The sequence below is a fragment of the Pinus tabuliformis genome, chromosome 5_1, assembly GCF_031772625.1.
Source record: "Pinus tabuliformis cultivar Carrire ecotype Pingquan chromosome 5_1, CPIR1, whole genome shotgun sequence".
Lineage (NCBI taxonomy): Eukaryota > Viridiplantae > Streptophyta > Pinopsida > Pinales > Pinaceae > Pinus > Pinus tabuliformis.
In genome coordinates, this window is record NC_142305.1 from 870,500,861 (window position 1) to 870,528,641 (window position 27,781).

Here is a 27,781-nt window from a genome sequence, read left to right on the forward strand (position 1 = left end):
GTTGGAGCGACAGATACAGTGACTAGAACGCCAAGTCTGAGTAGTGTAGTGCATAGTTGCAGCAGTGTAGGGAAGCACATTGCAGTAGCAGCAACAACGCAGTGGCTTTAAAGGGACAACGTAGGTCTTGCAGCAGTCGAATCTTCAACGTCGAGATGTATCTATGTTGAACACTTGTTCAGTAATTTGGGATATTTTTCTGTTGCTGATGCAATAGCAGTAACAATTTTCAGTGCAAAGGCAGTTGGCAACTTGGCAGTGGCAGTGCCTGTTAGCTTCGTTGCATATCTTTGATTTTTAAAGGTCGGAAGTGAGCTTAGTCCTTGGTTATGTTCAAAAGAAGCTCATAACGGTCACTTTCTCCTTTTTCCTTTACCCCGCTCATTCTCCCTTCATCAGTCCTAAAAACGATTAATTCCTTTATCGGGTCCGGGTTTAATCGCTATCACAAGTTGCATCCATGTGTGTGTAAAGGCTGCGCCCCTCGGCTTTCGCCGATGTGATATTGCGATGCGATCTGATTGCAATCGCGCATCGCCATACGTAAAGGCCCAAAATTACCAAAAAACCCAATCCGACGACTCCCGTCGCGCCCGATGAAGCGCCTTGCCCGATCACTTCTCCACCGTCCGATCAGCTCTGCCAAGATCGGACGACCTTCGCACATTTCACGCCCACAAAGCGATGGGACGTTAGCACGCGATGGAGAGCGGTTTTTCTCTCTCCTCTGCTGCTACGTGTCACGCGCTGAATGGAATCGCACGCCCTCATCCTTTTACCGCCTAACACCCAAAGGCGGTGCGATCGATACTGCTTACCACTTAATCCTCCGTCCCCGCCCGATAACTGTCGCGCGCCTTTGCCACCCGATCACCATTGGATCTGTCCATCTAAGATCCAACGACCCACGTTCATCCCGCTCCCGCTTCTTCCGATATCCTCCGCTAGGTCATCGCCGCCGTCTATCCTCCCGATCCGACGGCCAATCTTGCTCCATCTGACTCGTCCACTTGCTATGCAGTCCACGCCCCTTGACCGTTCTGTGTGCCCAAAGGACGAAGGTGACTGGCCTTCTAGTACCATTTGCTATTGCTCCTCAACAACCACATTTAACAAACAGTATGGTCGAAGAGGAAAAGGACAAAGCATGAGCATGTAACTGCATTTAGCAGTTAAGGAACTTCATTGATACGAACACTCCAGCTGCCTGAGAGGACAACAGAGCACCTGAAAAGATCAGATTCATCTACTGAAGCAAGCAAACGCACTCAGAGACTCCATCAGGCAGTTAAATGCAGTTGGTGGTCAATTAAGACCCCTCCATACCTAAATTGGCCAAGTGCCTTTGTAATGAAACTCTATATATACCCAAAAAACAGATGTAATCAAGGTTGATGGTTGATGTTTTGATGTAAGGTTCAACTTCTGGAGACTGTAACTATTTGACACTTGCAGCGTCTCGTCTTCATTTTCAGCTAATACAAGCTTCTTTTGCTGTTAATTGCTCACTTTCCATTTCTCCTCTGTTCTAAGCTGTGCTTGATATGCTGTATGCTTGAACTCTTGATTTTTAGCATTAGAGTAGCTGTCATCCTATCTCTGTGTTAAAGACTTGCATGTATCATCGCATAAGTTATTCAGGTTTCTATTCATCTAGTGCCAGAGAGCTATCATCCTGTCTATGTATTAGGAGATTAGATTTGCAGACTTCTTTACTGGTTGCAGCCGGCCATCACATGGTCTTGTGCATCTGCTGGTGTGGTCAGTATTCTCCATAATCACCCAATCCTTAAACTGTGAGTAGTTGGTGGTCTAAAGCCTTGTAGTCTGGGGGTGTTCACGCATGTCTGGAGTGAAACAGAATAGAAGTGGTTATCTGGCTTGGACAAGCATCATTCCTTCCATTCATCCATTTGCAACAACAAGTTGAATTTATATGTTACCAGGCATCTCCGAGCTACAACCTAGGAGAGTTTCTTGGAATCCTAACATAATTGGCGCCGTTGCCGGGGAGAGGAGATTGAAGCTCAACTTCCCTGGGAGAACGACACAGTTCCAACTTTGATGATAGACAAAGCCTGGACACATTTCTGGTTGTAATCATCTATCTGGCGACTCTACTGGAGAACCAACCTTTGGCGACTCCACATTACAGTTCTGGCTCAGTTCGTGAGGCATACCCGGAGAAATCCTCAGAAATCACCAGCTGACCCAGTGCCTGACCCTGAGAAGATTGTTAAGCAAAGAAAAACATCACAGAAAGGAGCATCAGGATCAGGTAAGCCTAAACAATTTTATGCATCTCTGCAAGAGAGGCTTGTAACTGAACATACGCATTTTGAGGATATAGAGCCTAGCATTGTTAGCGAAGAAATACCCTCAGAGATTCATAAAGCTCCTTGTTCGTTAAGTTCCCCTTTGGATCTCAGCCCAAAGAAAACCTCCCACACAGTCCATCATATTCCTTTGTCCCTATCATTCATTTCACAGCTCCCTACCTTTCAAACTGCCAGCATCCATTCACCTACCCCAGTCATGGCAGGCCCACAAGCTCCCACTAAGATGGAAAGAATCATAGCTGCTAGGTATGGACCTCTTGTCCTACCTGTTCCTTTGAATGCCATGCCCGCAGGAGAATATCAGAAATACATGCCTAAATTCACTGGTATAGAGGGAGTAACAGCTGAAGAACACCTTGAATCTTTTTATAGTTATGCTGATAACCTTGATATTAGTGAGGATGATGTGTGGATGAGAGTGTTTGTCTAGAGCCTTGATGGAGAGGCTAGAAAATGGTTCAGAGAGTTGACCCCTAGGTCAATAGCAGACATTGAAGCATTAGATGATGTGTTTTTGAAGCATTGGGGAGATAAAAAAGACCTGCTATACTACCATATTGAGTTTGGAAACCTCAAAAGAGAAAATGGGAAATCACTGTCTGATTTTAATAAAAGGTTTAATCGTATGTATGGCAAGATACCAGCTGAGGTAAAGCCTACCCCCACCTCTGCAAAACTCACCTATGCTAATGCATTTGACTCTGACTTTTGCTTGCTGTTGAGAGAAAGAAGATGTGCCCTAGAGGTAGAATCTAATATCATGGCTGTAGAAAAAATCAAGGGTCATGCTGATAGAAGAAGGTAGAGAGGTGAGGCTTCTTCCTCCTCGCCCTATAGGTAGAATCTAATATCATGGCTGCAGAAAAACTCAAGGGTCATGCTGATAGAAGAAGGCAAAGAGGTGAGGCTTCTTCCTCCTTTGTTTCATCTTTAGAGCCTAAGTTAGACAAAATGACTAAAATGATAGAGTCATTGGCTGCTGAGATATCTAAGCTGAAGGTTGAGCAAAGCTCGGGGAAGGCAAGGCTTCCAAACACATTTGCTCCAAGAAACCCAAATCCATTCAGAAGAGCAAATGAACAATTGCAGATCATTCAGAGGGGTAAAGAAGCAGGTGAAGAACAAAAGGTTAAAGCTCCCTTCCAGAACGTAGTCATGGAGGAGGAGCAGTTTGAAGAAGAAGATGAGATTCATTGCATGGAAGATAAGGGCAGTGCTGCCTTTTTGACATTGGCTGCCTACGAAGAATCATTACTCCAAGACCAGACCAATCAAGAGTGGGACAGAGAAGCTGTTCTACAGACTGATGAACAACAACGGTATAATTTGAGGTCAAGAACGAACAATGTCAAGGAGAGTCCTGCTCAAAGAGCTGCTATCCCCATAGAGCAGCAGGCCAGTAAGCAGAAAAAGCCAGCAGCTGAACTAGTCATCCCTAAAGCTCCAACTCAAGAGGTAAGAGGTCCTGATAAGTTCCCTTCCCCTTTCAGTTTTGAATCAGAAGTCTAGAAGTTAAAAATATCTGTGCCTCTAATAGAACTTGCAAAGAGTGAGGTATTTAGAAAGCCTATCCTTGATGCCCTTGAGCTAAAGGCCTCACAAGCCTCCCATGACTATGTAAATTTGCAAGATGATAAGCCTGCAGTTGTGCTTAGCCCAATGACTGAACCTTCTGATAATAGCTCCCCATCATTCTATGTCTCCTTGACCATCCATGACAAAACCCTCCATAACTGCCTGCTGGACACCGGTGCCAGCCATAACTTGATGCCCAAAGCTGTCATGGAAGAGTTAGGCCTTGACATTACCAGACCTTATCATGATCTATTCTCCTTTGATTCAAGAAAGGTAAAATGTCTGGGATTAATCAAAGACTTGGCCATTACCCTAACTCAACTGCCCATGAAAAGCATGATGATGGATATTATGGTGGCAGATGTTCCCCATAAGTTTGGTATGCTACTTTCAAGAGGATGGATAAAGAGGCTGGGTGGGACATTACAAAATGATTTATCTTATGCCACTGTCCCAGTTTTTGGAGGGGAAAGCAGGAGATTGTACAGAGAAGCATAGCTGGCCTACATCATCAGTGATGAGAAGAATCCTACTAATCATCCCGTTTATGCTGTGGACACTAATTTTGGAGCATGTATTCTCCAAATTGAAGAATCCCAAAAGGCCTCGTTGCAGCTCAAGAAACCAATAGCCCAGGCTGTGGAAGAGCAAGGAAGTCAGGTTTGGGAGATGTTCTTTGATGGAGCATGTTCGAGGGAAACTGCAGGAGCAGGGGTGGTGCTGATATCTCCAAAACAAGAGAGCACGCATCTGTCTTTCAAGCTGACTTTCCAAGTCACCAACAATATAGCAGAATATGAGGCCCTGATATTGGGCCTTAACGCAGCTAAAGACAGAGGGATTAGAAGCATAAAGGTGTTTGGAGATGCTGATCTCATCATTCAGCAAGTGAACAAAACGTTCCAAGCAAAGCACTCGAGGTTGAAAGCGTATAGAGATGAGGTTTGGAGACTCAAAGATTCTTTTGACAGTTTTTGTATCTCATATATCTCTAGAGTAAAAAATCAGCTTGCTGACTCCCTTGCTGTATCTGCTAGTATGTTTATCCCTCCCATGCCTCCCAGACTAGTTTATGAAGTTCAAGTGAAATACAGACCATCCTTGCCTGATAATATCCAGCATTGGAAAGTCTTTGAGGATGATGATGAATTAAATAGGTTCCTTCAAGTCATTGATGAATTCTCTGAAACGCAAATTGACCAAGAGAATGAAGCCTTGGAGGAAAGCCCCCAATCCCAGCTAAAGAACAAAATTGGCAAAGATAGCATTGTCCAGCTGCCCAACAATCATATACCTAAAGGCCTAGTTCCATTAGAAAAGTTGTTTGACCAAAACGATGTGCCTTATAAGGCTGCCCAAAAAGACGATCAATCTGCAGTCTATAAGCATAACATAGGGAGCCCCGATCATCCTAGATATATAAACCTGTCCGCTCATTTGTCTGCCGCCCAAAGTTCTGAATATTGTACCTTGATGAAGCAATTTGCTAATGTCTTTGCCTGGGAATACAGTGACCTCAAAACGTACGATAAAAAGATCATCCAGCATAAGATCCCCTTGGAGAAAGACACCATCCCTTTCAAGCAAAAGCTGAGACCCATAAATCCTTTGCTCCTTCCTCTGATTGAAAAGGAGATCAAGAAGTTACTGGCTGCCAAAATCATAGTCCCTCTTAGATATTCAAAATGGGTGGCCAACTTGGTAGTGGTGAGGAAGAAAAGCGGAGAAATCAGGCTCTGCGTTGATTTGAGAAATTTAAACAAATGCTCAAAGAAAGACAGTTATCCTTTACCCAAGATGGAGCATTTACTGCAGAAAGTCTCAGGAGCCAAAGTGATGTCTTTCCTGGATGGATTTTCAGGGTATAATCAAGTGGCTGTGCATCCAGATGACTAAGAGAACACTGCATTCACCACTCCCTGGGGCACTTTCATGTATTCCAAGATGCTTTTTGGGTTGATTAATGCTAGAGAAACCTTTCAAAGAGCTATGGATATAGCAGTCGTGGGAGAGAAGGACAAGTTTGTCCTTATCTACAGTATACTCCAGCAGCCATTAGGATCATTTGCAGCACCTGAAAAAAGTATTCCTGAAATGCAGAAGGTTTGGGATATCAGTCAATCCTAAAAAATCATAGTTTGCTTTGGAAGAGGGCAAGTTGTTAGGGCACATTGTCTCTGCTGCAGGTGTCAAGATCGACCCAGAAAGAGTAAAAGCCATACAGACATTGTCTGTCCTGAGATCGAAGAAGGATATCTAGTCCTTTCTGGGCAAAATAAATTTTGTAAGGAGGTTTATTCCAAATTTTGCAGAACTAGTAAAGCACATTGCCTCCATGTTGAAGAAGGGGTCAGAAATTAAATGGACCGAGGAAGCAAGGAGATCTTTTGAATCCATCAAGAGAGCCATTATGGAAGCTCCTACTTTGATTAGTCCAGACTATAGCAAGGAGTTCCATATATTCTCATTTGCCTCAGATGACACCCTTGCAGCAGTTCTGTTGCAGAAAGATGATGAAGGTTTAGAACATCCCGTGGCATTCTTTAGCAAAACCTTAAGGGATGCCGAACTGAGGTACGATATTATAGAAAAACAGGCCTATGCTCTTATCAAGTCCTTGAAAGCTTTCAGGATATACATTCTGCACTCCAAGGTAATTGCATATGTGCCCTCTACTTCAGTTAAAGATGTCCTAACGCAGCCAGACGTTGATGGAAGAAGGGCTAAATGGATTGCAAAGCTGATTGAATTCAACATCGAGCTGAAGCCCACCAAACTGGTCAGAGGCCAGGGCCTAGCCAAATTGATGGCTGAAGAAAACTGCAGGATGCTGGACATAAATCTCATAAGCACAGTCTCAGAAGATGGACAGACAAAAGAAACAGCTGAATCGGGGTAGAGCCAATCAGTGGCAGAAAATCTAGCTTCTTGTGAATGGTATTCCACAATAGTTCAATTTTTGATGAAGCTAGAAGTCCCTTCAGGCCTAAGTTCAAGCCAAGCCAGAACCATCAAGCTCAGGGCAGCCAAGTACTGCATTCATGAAGACCTGCTTTATTGGAGGGACCCATCTGGAATCCTTCTAAGGTGTCTGGACAAAGAACAATCCATAGAGGTCATGCACCAGTTTCATTCCAGCATTTGTGGAGGACATCACTATTGGAAGACCACAACTCACAAGATCCTCAGGGCTGGGTATTACTGGCCCACTTTGTTTTCTGATGTCTTTTCATTTGTTAAATCTTGTGACAGGTGCCAGAGGTTTGAGGGAAAGCAGCAGTTGAAGTCCTTGCCTTTGAAACCTATTCATGCCAGTGGTCCTTTTCAGCAGTGGGGCTTGGATTTCATAGGGGAAATCAATCCACATTCCAGTGGCAAGCATAGATGGATCGTAGTAGCCATTGATTACTTCACTAAATGGTTGAGGCCATCCCTACCAGAAAGGCTGATCATCATGCAGTCATGAAGTTCTTGATAGAGAATATCTTCACCAGGTTTGGCTGTCCACATAAAGTAGTTACAGACAATGCAACAACTTTCAGGGCAAAAGAGTTGGTGGACATGTGTGACTCAATGGGCATTAAGCTGGTTCATTCCACCTCATATTACCCTCAAGGCAATGGCCTAGCAGAATCTTCCAACAAAAGCCTGATAAGGATAATTAAAAAGCTGTTGGAAGACAACAAAAAGAATTGGGATTCTAAGCTCAAGTATGCACTGTGGGCTGACAGAGTGACCACCAAGAAATCCACAGGGAATTCTCCATTCAAGCTGGTATATGGCACTGAGGCTGTGTTCCCAATTCAGTTAACCCTCCCTATGGCAAAATTCTTGCAAGAAGAGCAGAATGAGGAAGAGGACATGGCAAAAAGGATCACTGATTTAGCAGAAGTACATCAAATCAGAGAACAGCTGGTTGAGAAGTCTGCAGCACATCAGGGAAGAATCAAGGAAGCCTTCGATAGGAAGGCAAAGACAGACAGTTTTCAGGTTGGAGACTTGGTTCTTAAGTGGGATGCACTGAAAGAGAAGAAAGGCAACCATGGGAAGTTTGATGCTCTATGGATTGGACCTTTCGTCATCACTCAGATCCAAGGGAACAATACTTTCATGCTGCAAAGTATGGAAGAAGAGACAGTTTTTGATGGCCCAGTTAATGGGCGATTTTTGAAAAGTTATGTTGTTTAAGGTCTTCAGGCCTTAAAGTTGTAAATATGTTGTCTTATCAGTTTTAGTGTAGGCCAAATTAGACTCCATGCCCAATGGAACACTAGGAAATTTTTGCTGATCTGGTTTTTGAAGGAAAGGCAACGGTCTGTAGTTCTTGAGACCTCACAGGGAGGATCTCATCCCCAGAAGGAGCCAGTGTTAGCTCTGCTGCATATCTTTGATTTTTAAAGGTCGGAAGTGAGCTTGGTCCTTGGTTATGCTCAAAAGAAGCTCATAACGGTCACTTTCTCCTTTTTCCTTTGCCCCGCTCATTCTCCCTTCATCAGTCCTAAAAACGATTAATTCCTTTATCGGGTCCGAGTTTAATCGCTATCGCAAGTCGCATCCATGTGTGTGTAAAGGCTGCGCCCCTCGGCTTCCGCCGACGCGATATTGCGATGCGATCTGATCGCAATTGTGCATCACCATACGTAAAGGCCCAAAATTACCAAAAAACCCGATCCGACGACTCCCGTCGTGCCCGATGAAGCGCCTTGCCGATCACTTCTCCACCGTTCGATCAGCTCTGCCAAGATCGGACGACCTTCGCACATTTTGCGCCCACAAAGCGATGGGACGTTAGTGCACGATGGAGAGTGGTTTTTCTCTCTCCTCTGCCGCTACGTGTCACGTGCTGAATGGAATCGCACGCCCTCATCCTTTTACCGCCTAACGCCCAAAGGCGGTGCGATCGATACCGCTTACCGCTTAATCCTCCGTCCCCGCCCGATAACTGTCGTGCGCCTTTGCCACCCGATCACCGTTGGATCTGTCCATCTAAGATCCAACGGCCCACGTTCATCCTGCTCCCGCTTCTTCCGATATCCTCCGCCAGGTCATCTCCGCCGTCTATCCTCCCGATCCGACGGCCAATCTTGCTCCTTCATCCGACTCGTCCACTCGCTATGCAGTCCACGCCCCTTGACCGTTCCGTGTGCCCAAAGGACGAAGGTGACCGGCCTTCCAGTACCATTTGCTGTTGCTCCTCAACAACCACATTTAACAAACAGTATGGTCGAAGAGGAAAAGGACAGAGCATGAGCATGTAACTGCATTTAGCAGTTAAGGAACTTTATTGATACGAACACTCCAGCTTCTTGAGAGGACAGCAGAGCACCTGAAAAGATCAGATTCATCCACTGAAGCAAGCAAACGCACTAAGAGACTCCATCAGGCAATTAAATGGAGTTGGTGGTCAATTAAGACCCCTCGATACCTAAATTGGCCAAGTTTGTAATGAAACTCTATATATACCCAAAAAACAGATGTAATCAAGGTCGATGGTTGATGTTTTGATGTAAGGTTTAACTTCTAGAGACTATAACTATTTGACACTTGCAGCGTCTCGTCTTCATTTTCAGCTAATACAAGCTTCTTTTGCTGTTAATTGCTCACTTTCCATTTCTCCTCTGTTCTAAGCTGTGCTTGATATGCTGTATGCTTGAACTCTTGATTTTTAGCATTAGAGTAGCTGTAATCCTATCTCTGTGTTAAAGACTTGCATGTATCATCGCATAAGTTATTCAGGTTTCTATTCATCTAGTGCCAGAGAGCTGTCATCCTGTCTGTGTATTAGGAGATTAGATTTGCAGACTTCTTTACTGGTTGCAGCTGGCCATCACATCGTCTTGTGCATCTGCTGGTGTGGTCAGTATTCTCCATAATCACCCGATCCTTAAACTGTGAGTAGTTGGTTGTCTAAAGCCTTGTAGTCTAGGGGTGTTCACGCATGTCTGGAGTGAAATAGAATAGAAGTGGTTATGTAGCTTGGACAAGCATCATTCCTTACATTCATCCATTTGCAACAAGAAGTTGAATTTATATGTTACCAGGCATCTTCGGGCTACAACCTAGGAGAGTTTCTTGGAATCCTAACAATGCCAACAACAACACGGATGCAAAATTTCAGAGGGAGTTGCAGTACGGATTCAGTGTTGACAGTGGCAGGGTTAGCAGCAACATAGATGCAACATTTGTGCAGTAGTTGGTAGATAGCATGTCAGACATTAGCAGGGCAGAGGACGATGTTATGAAGTCAGGGTGATGCTTCAGTGGGAGGCATTGCTAGAGCACATTCCTCGTTAAGAGGGAGTGTTGATTTCTGGTAGCATCAGATGTGCTCTAAGTCTCAAATTTTGCAGGGAGGCTTGGGCACATGTATTCCAAAGAACCTAGAAAGCATTTTGAGAAATTCCACCTGGAGACAGTTTTATTAAAATAATCAATTATTTTTAATGGGACCATAAGTCTAAACTTAGGAAATTAAAATAATTAATGGGTATTAATCTAACTGTGAGTGTAACTTCTAGAAGACGAGGACAAGCAGAAATGATCTTAGCCATTGATTAGCTTGTAATTTGGGCCGTTGAATGTCAACGAGAAGATTATTTAAGGAGGCTTGAGGGTCATTTGGAAAGCACACAGAGAGTTGATCAGTCAGATCGAATTGCTGAAGCTAGAGGCAACGCAATGATTTGTAGTGATCACGCAATGAGGGGCAGAGGGAGTTTTGGTTGGAGGATCTTCTCTGGAGCCAAGAATATTCAATAGAGAGACAGATAGAGGAGGCAGCATAGAGGCTAGAGAGGGTGACATAGAGCTAGGAAGGGCTCACGCAGGCCCCACACAGAGCAGCACAAAGGCGTCCACCCAGAAGTTCGAGATTCATTAGGAGGCTGACGTTTCTGAGCCGAGAGGGTTGGAATCAGCTCTTGAGAAGCAAATCGATCTCCAGCAGAGGTGACGCAGGGCCTTAGAGGTTGACGCAGGCCTAGCAAAGACAGCGCAGAAGTAGCCGGGGAACTCGTTGGTTCAGCTGCTGGATCAGCCGAGACTTGCCGTGTAGAGTGAGGTAATCTCACTAATTTCTTCTACCAAGTGATATTCTCGGCAACAAGATTGTCGGGAAGGTATCCAGTAGTTGTATTCAGCAATACTTCAGGTGAATAATAAAAACCCTCAGATCTGCTGCATTGGTTTTCCCACATTGGGTTTTTCCGGGGACGTTTGTCCAAAAATAACTTTGTCACTTGTGTGTATCTTTCTCTATTGTTCAGTTTCTTGTTTCGGCATATTATTTAAATGGTGTAGGCTGCAGTGTATGTATTTCGATGTTTGTCGTAGGAAACTGCAAATAACTTGTTCATGTAAATCTAACAAGTAGAAGAAATATCATCATTGTTGCAGTGGGAATTCCCGGGTTTAAGGAATTTCCACATGAATCCTATTACTGTGATACTGTGGGCCCTTGTAGCAAAGGTGATGGTCCCGCTGCAACATTCTGGAACTTTTAGACTGATCTCCTTATTGCAACTGTGCAGGACCCTGTCCAACTTGATATGCATAGGTATCAAGCTTCTCCTCGACTTGGAGGTACTGCTGCAATGAACGCAAATTCCTCCAATCTAGCAGTTAGTTCATCAATTTCTGTCGAAGCTACTGTCTGCTCCTGATGCCCCTTCTTGTTCTTCTTCCTTTGAGGACATTGGGTGACATAGTGGCCATATTCTCCACACCTGAAGCACTTGATCTTTGACAAATATTTCTTCTCTCTCTCGCCTCCTCCTTAGCCTTGTCCCTGATTGGTACCTTTCTTCGCCTTTCCTTTAGCTGCAAGGGCCATGTTTTCTTTATCCTCCTCCTCCTTCGGTCCCTTGCTGCTGCTGCTGGTAGAACCATTCGCAAGGCTACGTCTCATCTCCTTCTGAGTGAAGTCACTCCATAGACGATCCCATCCAGGTAGTGTATCTCGTCCATAAATAACTTGGATGAAGGTATGCCGCTCCTTGGTGAAACCATTGAGAGTGGTTTTGACTAGCTCGCTATTTGATGGTTTTTCTCCAACAATTGCAAGTTCGTGTCTGACATTCTGAATCTTGGTGGGGTACAGTGTAACACCTTCTCCCTTTTGCATTCTGGTGGTCCTCAACTTCTCCCTGAGAATCATCTTCCTATTCTCCGATGGATTCTCATACAACTTTACTATAACACCCCACATTTCCTTTGTTGTGTTTAATGTAGCAACATGTAGAACGATATGATCCCCAACCCCGTCTAGGATCATCCTCTTAGCCTTGGTCATTTCTTTCTTCTACGTTGCTTGTTGTTGAGTATCTATAGGTATGGAAACAACGTTCTCTGCATACTCCATCAGACCATATTCACCAAACAAGAATGACATTCTAGCCTTCCATACGCCAATGTTAGAGGCTCTGTCAACCCTGTCTTGATCCCTGAGTCCTGCTGTGGCCATCTTTGCGAAACTCAAGTAATCCAGAGACTAAAAATTCTCCTTCCTGCTTGACCTTCCTTCTGCTACTTGCGCCCCTCACTGGAATGCGTAGATCTGCTTTAATTGCCTCCAGAATTCCTTCTTCAACACTCTCATTGCCTATAGCTCCTCTACTGGAAACTTGCACTAGCTGGACTGGCAAGTCTGCTACAACCTCCTGCAACTGGAAATCACAGACATCCTCCTGAAAATTGGAAACGAGAAATCCTCTTCTATTCTTTGTGCTTTTCTCTTCCAGCCTTGTGCATATCTGCAATTGTTGCAAATCTCTGTGCCCTTATCTGATAGATTTTCTCTGCAACATCATTGCTCTTCCCATTGGAACCTTCTTACCGACAAATCCACTGTTTGTTGCTACAGATCTGAGGCAATTCACACTTTTCGACCAATCTGGATCTAGAAATTGAACTCTACCTCTTTGCTATACGCATTGCTTGACTAGCCTGTACAGATCTTAAGAAAGTGATTCAAATCTGCCACTGAAACTACTCAATCTCACTCTGTCTTGGCTCTGGGCTTCAGATTTGATCATTATGCTTTGATTCCATGTGAAAATTCCTTGACTGCAATTACTGGAAATTTATCTGCTAACTGTTTTGCAGTTTATTTGTTTTACGACAAATATCGATAAACTCACAATTACTATCTTCACCAAAAATAAAATACGCTGCGGAAAATATATTGGAAGTTGAGAAAATATGAACACACACAATAAAATCGACACTAATTTTGGATTGAAAAGTCCTTGCAAAAACCTAGAAGGGAGAACTGGTGCAGCAGATGAGGGTGTAAACTTTATTTTATTATTATGCAGTGGTAAAATATGAGTACAATAATCTGGATGCCACATTGACAATCCTTCGACAAATAATTTGGAGAAATTATCTCCCTTCTGCAACAATTCAGCCTTCATCTGGCTTGCTCGAACTCTCTCACTGGCAACGCGCTCTGCTAGAATTTGCACTACCTGGCCTAGGAAAATCGTACAACTTGCTAGCTGGCTCTAGATGATTTGTCTTGCCTCCCTTTGCCTCTAGAATGAAGTTGCTCTACCTTCCTGACAATATTTCGACCTCTAGCAATTGAATCAACCTCCTTTCCGACACTTCGCATTGGGTTCTGGCTCACTCGCACTGGTTGTGCGACGCTCTCAGTAGAGATACATGACCTCCTCTCTCCTGCCAAATTGACACTAGAGAGACACTGGAAAATTCTTTGGAAACCTCCTGTTGTTGCTCCCTCAATCACTGATGCTCACTGGCTCAAATTCTTTCCCTCATTGAATCACTATGCACTGGGAAATTTGCACTACCTAGATGCTTGTTCCCTCACTTGTGTCTTTCCTCATCCCATCAATCTGTTGTTATAATCTCTCGCTAGAGCTTCAACGACCATGATTAAATCGTCAACAATGGCTAAGATCATCTTAGAGTTGGTCCATGTGAGTCTCTAGAGCATTCTTGATCATACTCAATTAATTCCATTTAATTAATTGATTTCCGTAAGTTAGACTTGGCATTTTTTAATATCAATTAAATAATTTAATTGAGTGGTTTCTAGGTGTTTTCTCCCGAAACCCTTTCTGGGTTTTGGAGATCTCGTGTTCCTTAATCTCTTAGACACAAATCAAGACTATAACACCTGTTTGATGCTACAGAAACTAACACAGGATTGGTAGGATTATGGCATTTCCACTGGATGCAAAATGATGAATTGGCATGGGATACATTGTTTTTGTTGGGATATTATAATTATTATTTTTATATTTTATAATTTTAGAGACAAGAATCCCTATGCTAGGGACCCCAACATTTTCCCCTCCCTCTCAATTTTCTTAAAATTTGGGGGTGTCCCCACATGTCCCCCTTCTGCATCTCCCCGCCCTCACAGTCCCCCATCCCATAAACTTGGTGGAACATTGCTTATAGATGAAGAGCTTAGTAATCTCTACAATAAAATAGCATTAGATCTCTAAGAGATCCTAGATCTATGCTTAAAAAGCTGATATACTCCAAATTAGAGAGAATTTAATCAACAACAATATAAAATGGTGGACTAATGCCATGTGTACAATACAATGGAATGAATGCCTCAACAAAAAGGACAAATTTCTCAAAATGGTGAGATAGACATGGTCAACATACAACAAACTCCCTCCTCTAGGGGGTCGATCTCATCAAAATACAACAAGTTAGCCTCAAAATGCTCCAACAACCTCCACATGTGTGGATCCAAGGAAATATGAGGGTGGTCTCCTCAAAATTCTATCTCACATTTCAAAATGCCCCATAATGGGAGATAAAGAGACAAAAGGTGAGTCACTCCTCAAATTGCTCCGACATCGTCCATAAATTGTGCAGAGTGTGTGGAATAATAGGAAAGTGTGGCTCTCAAGTACAACAAATTTGGTCAAATGTCAAATAGAAGCAAGTTAACACCTTAAACGAGTGGATGATGTGGCACGTATGGCTCCATGAAGGTGTATGGAACTTGTCACAATGCCCAATGTCATCATAGATCTCAATGTCGTTACACCGGTCTTGAGGTGAGCACACAACTCTCGAGATAGAGATGCAACTTCTATTGTAGGTACACTGATCCCAATGCGAGGGCACCTACCAAGAGTGACGAGTCATGCCTTGATATACGTGTCATTGGGTGGTGAAAGATCAAGTGACATCCCTTAATTTTTCAATAACTCGTTTAACCTTTATCATTTCCAAAGTTTAACCATGATAGGGATGACACTAATGTTTATTACATGTGACAACTCCTAAGACCAAGTAGTTCTTAGGACACTAAGTGAGGAGTATGTGATATGATGGATGTGATGTTGTGGAAAAGGGAAAGTTCATGAGTTGACCATCATAGCCACATAAGATGCACAGGTCTCTTTCGAGCTTTCAAGAGCTAGGGTTTACGATATTCATCCACATGAGGACCTTTTAAGGATGAAGCACTTATTGTTGAGTTACCATTCCTTGAACATTATTTCTTACTATCCCTTTCGTAACTTTTTCTTTATTTGATTGGTTCCTTTCTTTAGATATGATTGTTAAGAATGGGACTTGGGATATTGCGTTCACAAGATGACATGGCTCAAGCTTTATATTTGGCTTTTTACTTTTAGTTGCATCAACTTCGAGCTTTTAGCTCTTATGGTTAGGCTTTCCGACATGGGATTATTTTGCTTTGGACCTTGATCTATGACATATAATAAGTCAATCGTGAGTGGGAATATGATGAATGTGTAAGTGATAGGGAAGATGAAAAACCTAAAATTTGGTTAGTGGATATGAATATGCTACACCTACCTACGTCTCTAGTAGTACAACTTGACTCAAAAGATGACAACACTTATCTAAAGGGAAATTATGACCCACCATGGTACAAATAAGGAAAAAACAAGTGTTTTGAGTGTTATGTTTCATTATAAGTTACACCACACTTGACCATGGTCATGACTAATATAGGAAATAATATCACTACATTTGAACAAGAACCAATACATCAAGTATCATAATGAAACCATGAAACCATGGCAAGCAATGGAACAATGGAGTATTATCATCATGTGTACAAAAATCATCCATGAGCCAAAAACACACTGTGTGATCATAAAAACCATCATGAAATCATCAAGTCTAGGCATATCCATTGTGCAAGGCGGGCCATCATGCAACAAGATCTTTTGCATATGTGATTTCACTGAGAAATATGAAGAGCTCACATCAAGAGTGAATTAAACATCATGCCATTGGAAGATTGGTGCTCATGTTATATGTCTCTGTCATTGTGTTGAAAATCACATGGGTACCTCTCATATGGCTTATTACACTCACTTGAGCAAGTCCAAGATTTTGAAGTTTGCTTGCTTGCTAAAGAGATTCAATGACTATTTCCATTTGATGATTTAGATTAGTTGTCATCATTGGGCATCCTATAGGTTTCAATCCTAGTTCGTTTGAAGTATTGCTCATTACACTCATCCATGCAGAGTTTGGGGTCCATCCATTCCACCTTGAGGTCATCTTTCGCCTAGTCTCTTTCCTCCACAAAATTAGATCTCTCTAGGACTTTGCGGTGGGGAGCGGTCACTACCCCTACCTAGCAATTTGCTCTTTAGAGTCCCTCGCTTCAGATCAATCAACAGGCTATGCTCAAGAGTGGTTTTTTGAAGCATCCCAACTCCTCTAGACTATGGCCATCTCCCTGTGTGTCTCCTCTCATTCAAATTCTCTCGTGATGCACCAACCCAACTTCTCCCAATTAAACATGTACTGAATCAGTCCATCAGAGAGAATATCTATAGATTATACACTTAGTTCACATGGATCTCACTTCTTACGAGCCTTGGTTCGATGATGTCGTTCTATTTAGATAGCCTCATTTTCTGGCCCCCTTACTTGCACTGACATTTGATGCATTCACTCAAGACCCCCTTGGGGCAACTTCGTGTGGGCTCACATCGTATTAGAGTCGAGACTGATCATCATATTCCTCGATTAGACATAATTTGCGAGATGTGCCACCTACAGGAGTCAGAGATTGAGTGGCACCTCATCTTCAGGTGCCCTGTTTACTATGAGACTAAAGGACGTTTCCATTGTCTCTACAGGGATTCTAGGATCTCCCTCTCTACTTTTTTCGATGCTAGAACTAGAGATGCCTAGTCCTCTTTATAGGGAGATCTTTACATACATATCTCAACTCTTGCACGCCTCGACTTACCCTTAGATTTTTAGAACTATTACCTCGTATTTCCAGATTGTTTCGTCTGATCGAAACAATAAGCAACAAACAAAGTTTCAGTATGCAGCAGATGGGAGAAGGGTGAGACCTCGGCGTTCACTGCACCCCCCCTTCCACGAGGCAGGAATGTATCCTTGAGACTAGGTTGTAGATGTAGTACCAAGCCTCAGTCGACCTATCCTGAGAGGGTCAGAGGGAATGGTTCGAGACAGGGACAATGTATGGCGCTTCCTGCTCACCAGACCTCCTCACGGCTATAACACAATGGACAAAGAATAATTAACAACTTCTTCCTCCTCTACTCCCCCCAGGATCATACAATTGCACTTTCTGTCGATTATGAAGGACTTGGGCAGGGAGAGATTGCCGTGCTCGCCACCCTCGCCATCAGTCATCAAATCCGGGAGATGCTCACCTCATTGAACTCATCTTCAACTCCCCTTTTCTTTTTTGAAGTTACACAATCTAACAACAAACATACTTTGTATTTCTCATTTTTGTCATTCCATGTGATTTTATACATCCATCAATTGTATTTCATTCTAGTTTTATTTTCAGTCATATTTTAGTCATTTTAGCTTTGATTTATAATGGAGTCACATTTGCACTCCCAAATTTCTTGTATTTACACCGAATGTATCTTTTAGTCCCATTGACCTACTCTTGTGGTTACATGTGGACATTAATAAAATTATCTTATCTAGGATTTTAAAGTTTGATTTCTTGTTGATGGGATTCAACAAATATTGCCATTTGATATTTTAATTAGCTATCATTATTGGGCAGCCTAGAGGTTTCAATTAAGACTAGTTGGCACAATTGAGCAACCTATTCCTCTTCTAGATTTTGATCTTAGAATCCTACAGTTCCCATCTTAAGAGGTACAAGAGGAAGAGGTATAAGGTCCTGTTAAGGCCCCTGTATTAAGGTCTTAACACTCATTCATTATTAATTTACTAGTTATGGTTAGGTTGGCTTAGTGGTAGTGTTACCCTAACACCTGATTAATTACTTCCTAGTAGATTATGCAGATCTATTGAATAATAGCAATGCAATTGTTTTAATATGAACAAAATATTAGATTTGAGACATTTGTGATCCATATTGTAGATGAATGTCTTTCGGATTAATCGCATCATTAGGATTTGGTCGACTTTTCGAACCAACTAATGTGGTTCATCCTCACATTAGTTGGTTCGAAACGTTGGCTAAGATGTGATTAATTCGAAAGACATTCATCTATAAACAAAATAATAATCGGAAACAAATTAAGTATACCAATACAAACAATCACATTCACATAGATTTTTGCCCTTCAAATCAGTTCTTCATTAATAACTCAAAACTAACAAGGGCTCCCTTCTTGGGATAATTTCCCATTGAGGAAAATACATACATCAATAAATTGGAACTAATCCAATCAATCAAGCCCTAGATTAGTCCTTCGTTCTTCTTGGCTGATCTATTGTTGATTTGTGGTAGCATTGGGTGTGCTCTAGCCATGAAAATTGGTGGAGAGGCTAAAGCACATGAGATCTCCAAGACCCGGAAATGGTTTGGGGAAATTCCACCCGGTTAGAGAGGTATTAAAATAATTAATATTTTTAATGGAGCTCCTAAGTCTAAACTTAGGAAAATTAAAATATTAATGGGTATTAATATAAAACTGGGTGAGAAGGTTCTAAATGACATGGGTCAAGTCAAATCTAATCTTAGCCATTGATTAGAGACTTAATATTGGTTGTTGAAGATGTTAGTGTCAGTCTTGTTAGCCTGTCACCTGGATCAAATGTGCTTTTACAATGCTTGTTAGGACTATCAAAATCAAATTTTTCATGTCACTAGGTTTACACAGTAAAATTTGGTCACTGTTTGGTCAGTCAAGAAATGAGGTCAGTCTTTTGAAAATTCACTCATGCTGGTCACCTATCACATTTCTATGAAGGTGTCATAATAAAAGCAAGTCAGTCATCATCATCATTCCATTTAGTTTCAGGTCATCCATTAGGTCACTAGGGTTTCCAAGGTCCATCATTTTCATGAATAAATCCAGCAGTGAATAGAGCATGACAAGCAACTCTTTGGTATTGATTTGTGAGTTATCACACATTCATCATGTTCTCATGTTTAAAAAGTTCCAGAAGAAGAAGTTCTAGTACTCAGGAAAGTGAAAAGACAGCTCAAGTTTCAGTTTTAAAGGTGACTTTGTTTTCAAAAGTGAAAAAATCAGTTTTTCAAAGGTTTGTGGGTCCCATTTCTTTTTAAAAAGAGAAATAAATTTGCCTATATAAACTCAAAAGCCCCAAACTTGTTTCATTTACCTCTTATTCACTCTTGAGTATTGAGCTCTCCACCCCAAAAGAGAGAAAAAGACAATTTTTTAGGCAAAAGAAGCAAAAATATCAAGGCGCTGCGCTTGGAGGCTTGGCGCTGCGTTCATAGACACTGCGTTGCGCTCAGGCGTTGCGCTCAACCTAACTGCACTGCGCTTGGGGCAGAGTGTCTAAAAAACGCCCAAATTTCTCCCAAATTCAATTTTTAAGCCTGTTAACTTGATTTCATTGCTTCCTAAGCCAAACAACAAGTAAGTACATCATTGCACTTCCTTCTTTGTTTTTCAAAATCATCTCATGCCAATGATTTTTCCAATTAGGGTTTTGTAGTGAAATTTTCATGGAGAATGATAGGTTGATGATGGCCATTTTTATTTCTTGGTTTTTAAACATGTAAAATGTTGCCCTACACCTATATACATGTTTGATAAACTATTTAAACCATTCAATCAACCTCCAAACAGAATTTTACCTCTCCAAAACTGAAACCCTAGTTCATTCCTAGGGGTTTTTTGGGCACTTTCACTAAAAACTTTGTTTTTTCCTTCTCATAAGCATATCATCCCTCCACTGCTTTTCCACCCATTTTCATCACCTCTCCATATTTCATTTCCACCTTCTTGTCACACAAAGTGTCTAGGCATCGCGACAACGCTCAGAGTAAGGGTTGTCACTCTCAATCCTTACTCACTCTGTTTAGACTCTCTCCTAGGCAAGTCAAGGGGGGTAGTCCCTAGGCAAATGGATAAGGATAGCTTGCAAAAAATAGGCTCTAGGAGATTTTAATGATGGACAACTTGACGAAATTAAACGAATCTCGATTAATTCAGATGAATAGATTAACCGCTAATGTAACCAAGACACGACCACAAGATAAAAACAATTATAGAACAGTGCCCTTATGCTCAATTAACCGCAGATTAAGTAAGAAGACAAGTTATCTAAAACAATTTTCCAATATGTGACGAACAATGACAATTAGGTATGATCAATATAAACACCCAAAACTTTAACATGCAAAAGATTCCAGTTTTAAAATGATTTTCATTAATTTCCCAGAACTGGATTCAACTTTCTTTGACAATCTATATGATTTAAAACATTTATCGCAATTACAATAGAGAAATATCAAACACGCATTTAATCACCAAATAACACTAAGGAATTTCAAATTTAAATTTTCATTATCCCTCAAGCAATAATCTAAAGAGGTAAAACAAATCAATGGGTTAAAAAAAATCGAAAATTTTTAATGGGCCATAGGCCATATTAAAAATTTTAATGTTTAAGCGAAAACCCCTTTAATTTATTTTAAACTCCTTAGTCACCAAAGTTTTTTTAGACTTTTGAAGTTTTAAAATGTTTTAATGCTTTTTAAGAATTTTAAATTTTTTAATGTTTAGAACTTTTTAATTTTGAGAATTTTAATTTTTTATGATTTTTTTAATGTTTTAATTTTTTGAGGATTTTCAGGCCTTTTTTTCTTTTTTTGAAGGTTTAGGATTTTTTTTAGGATTTTAAGGATTTACTATTTTTTAATGTTTAGAACTTTTTAAGTTTTTTCAAAAAGAAAAATGTTACGAAATTTTTTAAATTTTTAGAATTTGTAGAATTTAAAATAAAACAAAAAAAAGTAACACAAAGAAAAGAAAGTAAAACTTTTTTTTAATGTTTTTAAATGTTTTAAATTTTAGATTTTTTAAATTTTGTAATTTTTAAATATTTTAGGATTTTTTGAATTTTTTTTTATATGGTTTTGAGAATTTTAATTTAATTTAATTTTTTTAAGCTTTTTAATTTTAAATTAAAAAAAATCAAAATCAAAATAAAACAAAAATAAAATCTAAATAAAACAAAAATAAAATCTAAACAAAATGACACAAAAATCGAATCCCAATTTTTTTTATTTGTTTATATATATGTTTTAGATTTTAGAATTTTCTAATTTTTAGGATTTTAGATTTTTTATTTGGAAATTTTTAATGAAAATCATAAATAAAAAATGAAAAAGTGAGAAAAATCGAATCAAATTACAAAATTAAAATAAAAGTCCAGAATAGAAAATCGAAATAAAAGAAAAAATAATCTAACTAAAGACTATGTGAAATGTAAATGAAATAAAAAAAATAACGAATGCTTTACAATTTAGACTAACCCTAACCCATAAATAAAATATCGAAGTGTCTTTTGTTGTTGTTGTTGTGGTTTGCAGGTTTGCGGGAAGTATTGAACAACGATGGATGGAGGAGAATGAGGATGGAGCTTGAGTAGAGAGCCACGGGAGGAAAGAGTTTGAATGGCAAGGAGGAGTGCGATGAATGGCGCTGCGTGAGGGTGTTGCAAATGGAGCAGCGGAATGGACACAACAGATGGAGCAGTGTGGGCAACATATGAGGGTGACACTGTAGCGTTGAGGGAGGAAAGGCTGCGGGTGAAGGTCTGCATCTGCTGCAAGGAGGGAAAGTGATACGAAGAGGCAACGATGTTTTTTTTTGTGTGCAGGTTTCCGATGGATGCGTGGGATGGCGGAAGGTGAGAGATCTGCGTGAGGGTTGGAGAAGCCTGCGTGAAGGATAGAGCGATGGGGAGCCAGATGAGGACAACAGGTGAGGGAAAGAAAACTCGGATTGCAGGTAGAATGGTAGGAACGAATTTGAGGCTAGAGGATGAGAAAATACAGGGTTTGGTGGCAGCGAGGGTCCTATAATTTTTTTCTTCGAAATGGCACAGTAAACCCCAAAACCAGGTAGCGAATCAATCTGCAAAATGGTGGCCCAAAATTTCTGTTAATCACCAGAACCTCTAAAAAAAATCCAGCAATGTTAATTTAAAATTTAAAATCCTTCTGCTTCAGATTTCTTAAGGAAACCCTCACGAAAATTTCCAGATCTGAAAATAAATAAATTTAAACCCTTGGGTTGTGAAATATGGATATGATCCCTGCTAAAATGATGCTGATGGACCTCCAGAGATCCAGGTTTTACCCTCCAGGGCCTAGATCTGTACTTTGCACAACTTTTAGCTTCAGATTTGCAGCGACAGGACAACAAGAAACACCCAAACGATATATTCAATGACCCAAAAAACTAAAACCCCGAAAACCCAAGTTAGAAAACTGAAAATAATTACAGATCTATGTACATAAATGGCAGATCTATCAGATCTAGGGAGTGTGAGTCCGACTCCGCTCCCAGATCTGATGATCTGAGGCTCTCAACAGCCAGATCTAACGATTTAGCACAATTTTTTTTTTTTTTGAATTTTAAAGGAGATACTGAGCTCAAAACCCTTCATGCATGACCCATAAAAAAATATCTTATGATAAGCCCGGGATAAATTCAAGCTAGGCTCTTAGGAAAACACGGATCGGGAGTTGGCTAATTCAACCGAGAACTTCCCCGAACGCCCGATGATCTAAAGAATCGAGACTTTCTTGCAAAACTCAATTCAGCCGTCAACATAGAGCGAGAAAACGATAATAACATTCAGATTTAATAGAGATACCTGCTATTATATTCAAAACTTAAATTATCATTCGAATTCCAGCGACTGAGCAAAATACTTGTACTCAAATCACTCTTCAGAAAGCTACATCAATGGCTGAAAAGAAATTTGTACATGAAAATAATACATCTTACAGTATTTCGACGAAGAGTAACACCAGCAGACATTAACCCCAAAGTCTTTCTTTATTGCTCATAAAAAGATTACAAGAGAGCTTTTCGCTAAGTACACAATCAAAAGATTGGATGATCTCAACTGACAATTGACCTTCTATTAAAAGATAAATCCTCCAACGGCTAGTTCGAGTGATCCTCGTTGAAGCAATCTCGACCGTTGGTGAGGATTAAAATTTCTTTTAATCTCATCCGTCGAAATTTTAAATCATTGAGGAAATTCGAATTTTTCAATTAAATGAATTTTAATTAATTTGAAAATTAAAATTTTGAATTAATTTCCTCAAAATTTTGACTTTGACTTAACATTAGGGACCAAAGGCTTAAAATTTAGCAAAATAATCAATTTACCTTAGTCCTTGGACCTCTTAAAATTTAATTTTTAAAAGACCCACGAATTTTGCCTTTGGAAAATTTAAATTTACCTAAGACCTATAATTAATTAAATTTTTGGCTTAGGATTTTAATTAATTTTGGCCAGAAAATTTAATTAATTAACATATGAGGGGATAAATTATTTTTCTAACCCTCAAGACACTTTACATCATGATTTTTACATTTTTTACATCTCAAGGGGGAAAACCCATTTGCAAAAGATCCTCACAGATTATCCAATTCTGCAACACAAATATAATCCAGCAGACCAAGCAGTTTGTAATAAAATAACCTAACCAAATAGTTAGGATTATTCCCAAATCACTTTTACATAGACTCGATCTAGAACACTAGGACTCCCCTAAGATCCCAGTGACAAAATCCACTCTGGCTTTGGGGTAAGGCTAAAGGAAAACTCTGTTGACCATCCGAGAATGGATCGGTGAGAAAAAAAACCTCCCAGAATGTAGATCGTTACTAGAAAAATAGGTTTACCTAGGAAATTACATACACGACACGGATTTGCTGAGATTATTTACAATTTACACATGCAGAAAGGGTTTACAATATAACATGATGATCAGGCTGATGATGATAGTTGAACGGCACAGACACGTCGATCAGGTGCTATCCCTTTTGCGAAAAAAGGGGGTGTACTGCTATGGGTCGTTGACACGTAGTGGTCAACACACCTTTTTCAAATCTCCCTTACCATTTTGTCAAATTCCACCTTCTCATCGCATCATTTTCCATTCATACCTCACAGTTTTTCTTATTTTCTGCTGGTAGGGTTTTTGTTATCATGGAGGTAGAATCTTCACTAGAGAGGAAAAGACATCATAAGGGAGGGAAAATCCTTAGATATGACCCATCAAATTGCAGTGCAATCAACTCATATCCCTTTATCAAACAATGTTTTGAAGATGCACATTGCTTGGATTTTTGCCAAAGGGTGAGTGAGGTGGGTTTTCATGAGCAACTGACAGATTGGGTGGCAACTCAGTTGAAGAGTGAAAGTGCTGTTATTGCTGGTGTCGAATTCACTTATTCAGTCGCCTCCATTTCCCTTGCTACAGGGCTATCAGACAATGGTGAATATTGGTTCAAGGGAATGAGCCTAGATCTTGAGTATTATAGGTCCTTCTTAAAAACACCATACAAGGAAAAACATGATCATGTTATGCCTTTTAGATACTTATTGGAGAAGTATGCCCCTTTGATGAAGATTGTCATGAAGTTCTTTACATGTGAAGGAAGATTCTCTAGGTTGTATGCTTATCATATTCGCCTCCTAATGCATTTTACCTCTCAGAAGCCACTAAATATGTGCAACTACCTATGTAGGAGCATTGCCAAAATGTCAGAGAGGATTCAGATGAAGAAAAGGAGCACTACCCTAGCCTGTTTCATCATAGTCTGATCAAGACTATAGTCCTTCACCAGCTTGCAGAGAAAGGTATGACTTGGGAAACCTTTTTGGAAACAACTCTCAAATGGCATGAAACTAATGTGGCAGCTCAACCATCTAGCATGCCAAAACAACAAATGGAAGTGGGGTCCTCTAGCAAATCAGTTGAGAAAACCAAAGCACCTAAGCCTGAGGTGACCAGGATGTACAAGAGAGGAAAGAGGCTTGTGTTTGCTTCTCATGGTGAGAAAGGGGCCAAGCCTTCTACATCAGCAAAATAGGGATCGACAGCGAAAGATAAGGACATGGTTGAACATGAATTTGAGCTAGTTGATTCAGAGGCAGAGGATCAGACTTCAAGCATGCAGCAGATGATCAGAGATAAAGACTATCAGATCAAGGAGCTCACAGTAAACATGGAGAGAGCAAGGTACATAATTTCATTTCTAGAACATGAGAATAGTCAGCTCAAAGCGAAGCAATTAATCATGGAAAAAGAGCAAACCAAGTTATTGCAACAGGTTGGCAAAGGCAAAGCAGTCATTGAGTCAAGTGAGCCTGAAGGAACAAAAGGGAAAGGTAAGAGGAAAAGGCCAAGAACAAAGGGCCTAAAGAAGGCATTGCAAGAAGAACAAGAACACATTCTGTTGAGTGAAGACCTAGACCTAGAGGACAAAATTGCTCTTGAGGTCAATCAAGACAAGGAGTATTGGCTCAACAGGGTGAATGAACACTTGGAGAAGCTTCTAGAGAAGGCAAACAGAGACAATCAACTGCTTAGGCATATGGCACACCACTACCAGGCTCAAAACATGATTGCCAATGTCAAGGTAAAGCAGCTTGAAAACAAGCTCAAAGAAGCCAAAAAGGAAGAAATGATGAAGGAAACTTAGAGATGCTTGCTGAAGCATCTATGAAGGTTTAACATACATAATTTTACAGCTCCTGGCCAATTTTGAGCAAATTATGAGCATTTTTGGTTTTTTGAGAATTTTGAAGCCTAATTCAGAAATTCAGCAATTCCAAGGCGCTGCACTTTTTTCTCAGGCATCCATTTAAGGAAAACTCTACATTTTTGGAAAGCTCTTGCCATCCTCTAAAAACCCATTTGCTCAGATTTTCTTGAGGAGGCTCAAATTTTGAGAAAAGTGGAGAAAAGTGGCCAAAAACTAGCTTTCTGGACCCTTTTTTTGACAGGGGTTGCGCTCTTGGAGTGACCTTGGGAGAATGGATCTTTGAAGGCCTTCCCATGGGTCATTTTCAAAAATTCAAAGTGTTCTGGAAACTAGACTTGAAAAACTAGTTGACCGTTCTCTCAGATCTTCATTTGAACCTCAGGAAGGCCCCTGAAAGTGAGCTCAAAGTCTGCATTGCGCTTCTACAATTTCCTGTGTTTTTAATTGCAAATTTCACTGTGTGAAATTTCTAGTTTTCAATTTGACTTAGTCAAAATCAAAACTCTTTATGTAATGACACTTGTTTCGAAGCTAGGTGATGTAGGCATGAATAAATATACATGATATGTTGTTTTTGATGTTTAATAGGCCTCATTAAGGAAGCAAACTCCTAAACAAACTCTCCAAGAAGTGTTTGAGTTTCACCTTCTCACTCTCACCTGTTGGTTGAAAGAATCTTGGAGTCAGTTCCACCACTTAGGAATTCGACTCCTGAAGGTGGGCAAGTGGTCTAAGAGAGTCTATATGTATCATTTCTCCTACAGAATCATGATTGCTAAGGATAACTTTCACTCTCATTCTTAGAAGCTTTCCATTTTCAAGTTATCCTTTTATGAATTTATCTTTACTAGACCATCTTGCATGATGATTTGATGTCGTGCTTGTCAATTTGAGACCAAAGATAACAAGTTTCCTTAAATGGAGGTACATACCAGACATTTGAAATGCATTTTTCGCCAATTTTAGGGAGAAACACTTTGACTGAACCTTTTCCTTTTGGTTATATATGTTGTAAAATCAGCTAAATAAATGGGTTTAAACTTTAACTGCATATCCTTGTAATTCCAGAAGTAATTCCTTCGAAAAGTCATATGTTATGTTGCTCTTATGTCTATTAACTAATCATCTTCAAATGAATTTTCAGTAAATTGTGAGTATTAACTGATGCCGCTTAATCAAACTCTTGTATTACAGTAAAAGCTTACAGTAAAAGCATACTCATATTGGTTATCTTAATTTTGGTTCTCTGCAAATTGAGCTGATGAAGTAGACTTTGACTTTGGTCTGAAATTTGAGGTTTGCTTAAACATTGACAACTGATCATTACTTGTTAAGCAATTTGATGCATATTGTCCTTTAAACATCTTTTACACTTTAGTTGACTTAAATTTCTCTCTTTCAGGTTTGATAATTTATCAGTGATTTGCAAAATTTCAATAAAGACAAAGCATTTATCAAAATAGAGATAAAAACTATCTTCAAGTTTAGGAAAGCCACCTTCGATGATATCTTGATGTATGTTTTTTATCTTGGAAATATGTTCTAAGTTTCTAACACATCATCACCATCAACTAATCTTTGCCTAAATAATTTCATTTGTGAATCAACTTGTTGAGATGCAAGAGGAGTATCAAAAAGCTTGCGAAGTTGATTCAAAGCAGACCAAGCAGAAGTTGAATTCTCAATATAGACAAACAAATGTTCAGCTACATACAATTAAAGTAAAACAAGATCTTTCCCATCTTTCAATTCCCATTTAGTTAAAGGAGTTGCCTTAGTGGGCTTGGTAGAATGAGTAGCACCATCTCAAATATCATGGCATGACTCATTGTGTATCGATCTGTTTTGCATGTGATGTTTCCAAGA

The 27,781-nt window shown here is 40.3% G+C and overlaps 1 protein-coding gene across 7 annotated transcripts in view; it reads left to right on the plus strand.

Moving 5' to 3' along the window:
• LOC149167594 (uncharacterized) overlaps positions 1 to 27,781 on the plus strand; it is a 355,654-nt gene that overhangs the window by 101,864 nt on the left and 226,009 nt on the right. The gene's annotated exons all lie outside the window — the stretch shown is intronic.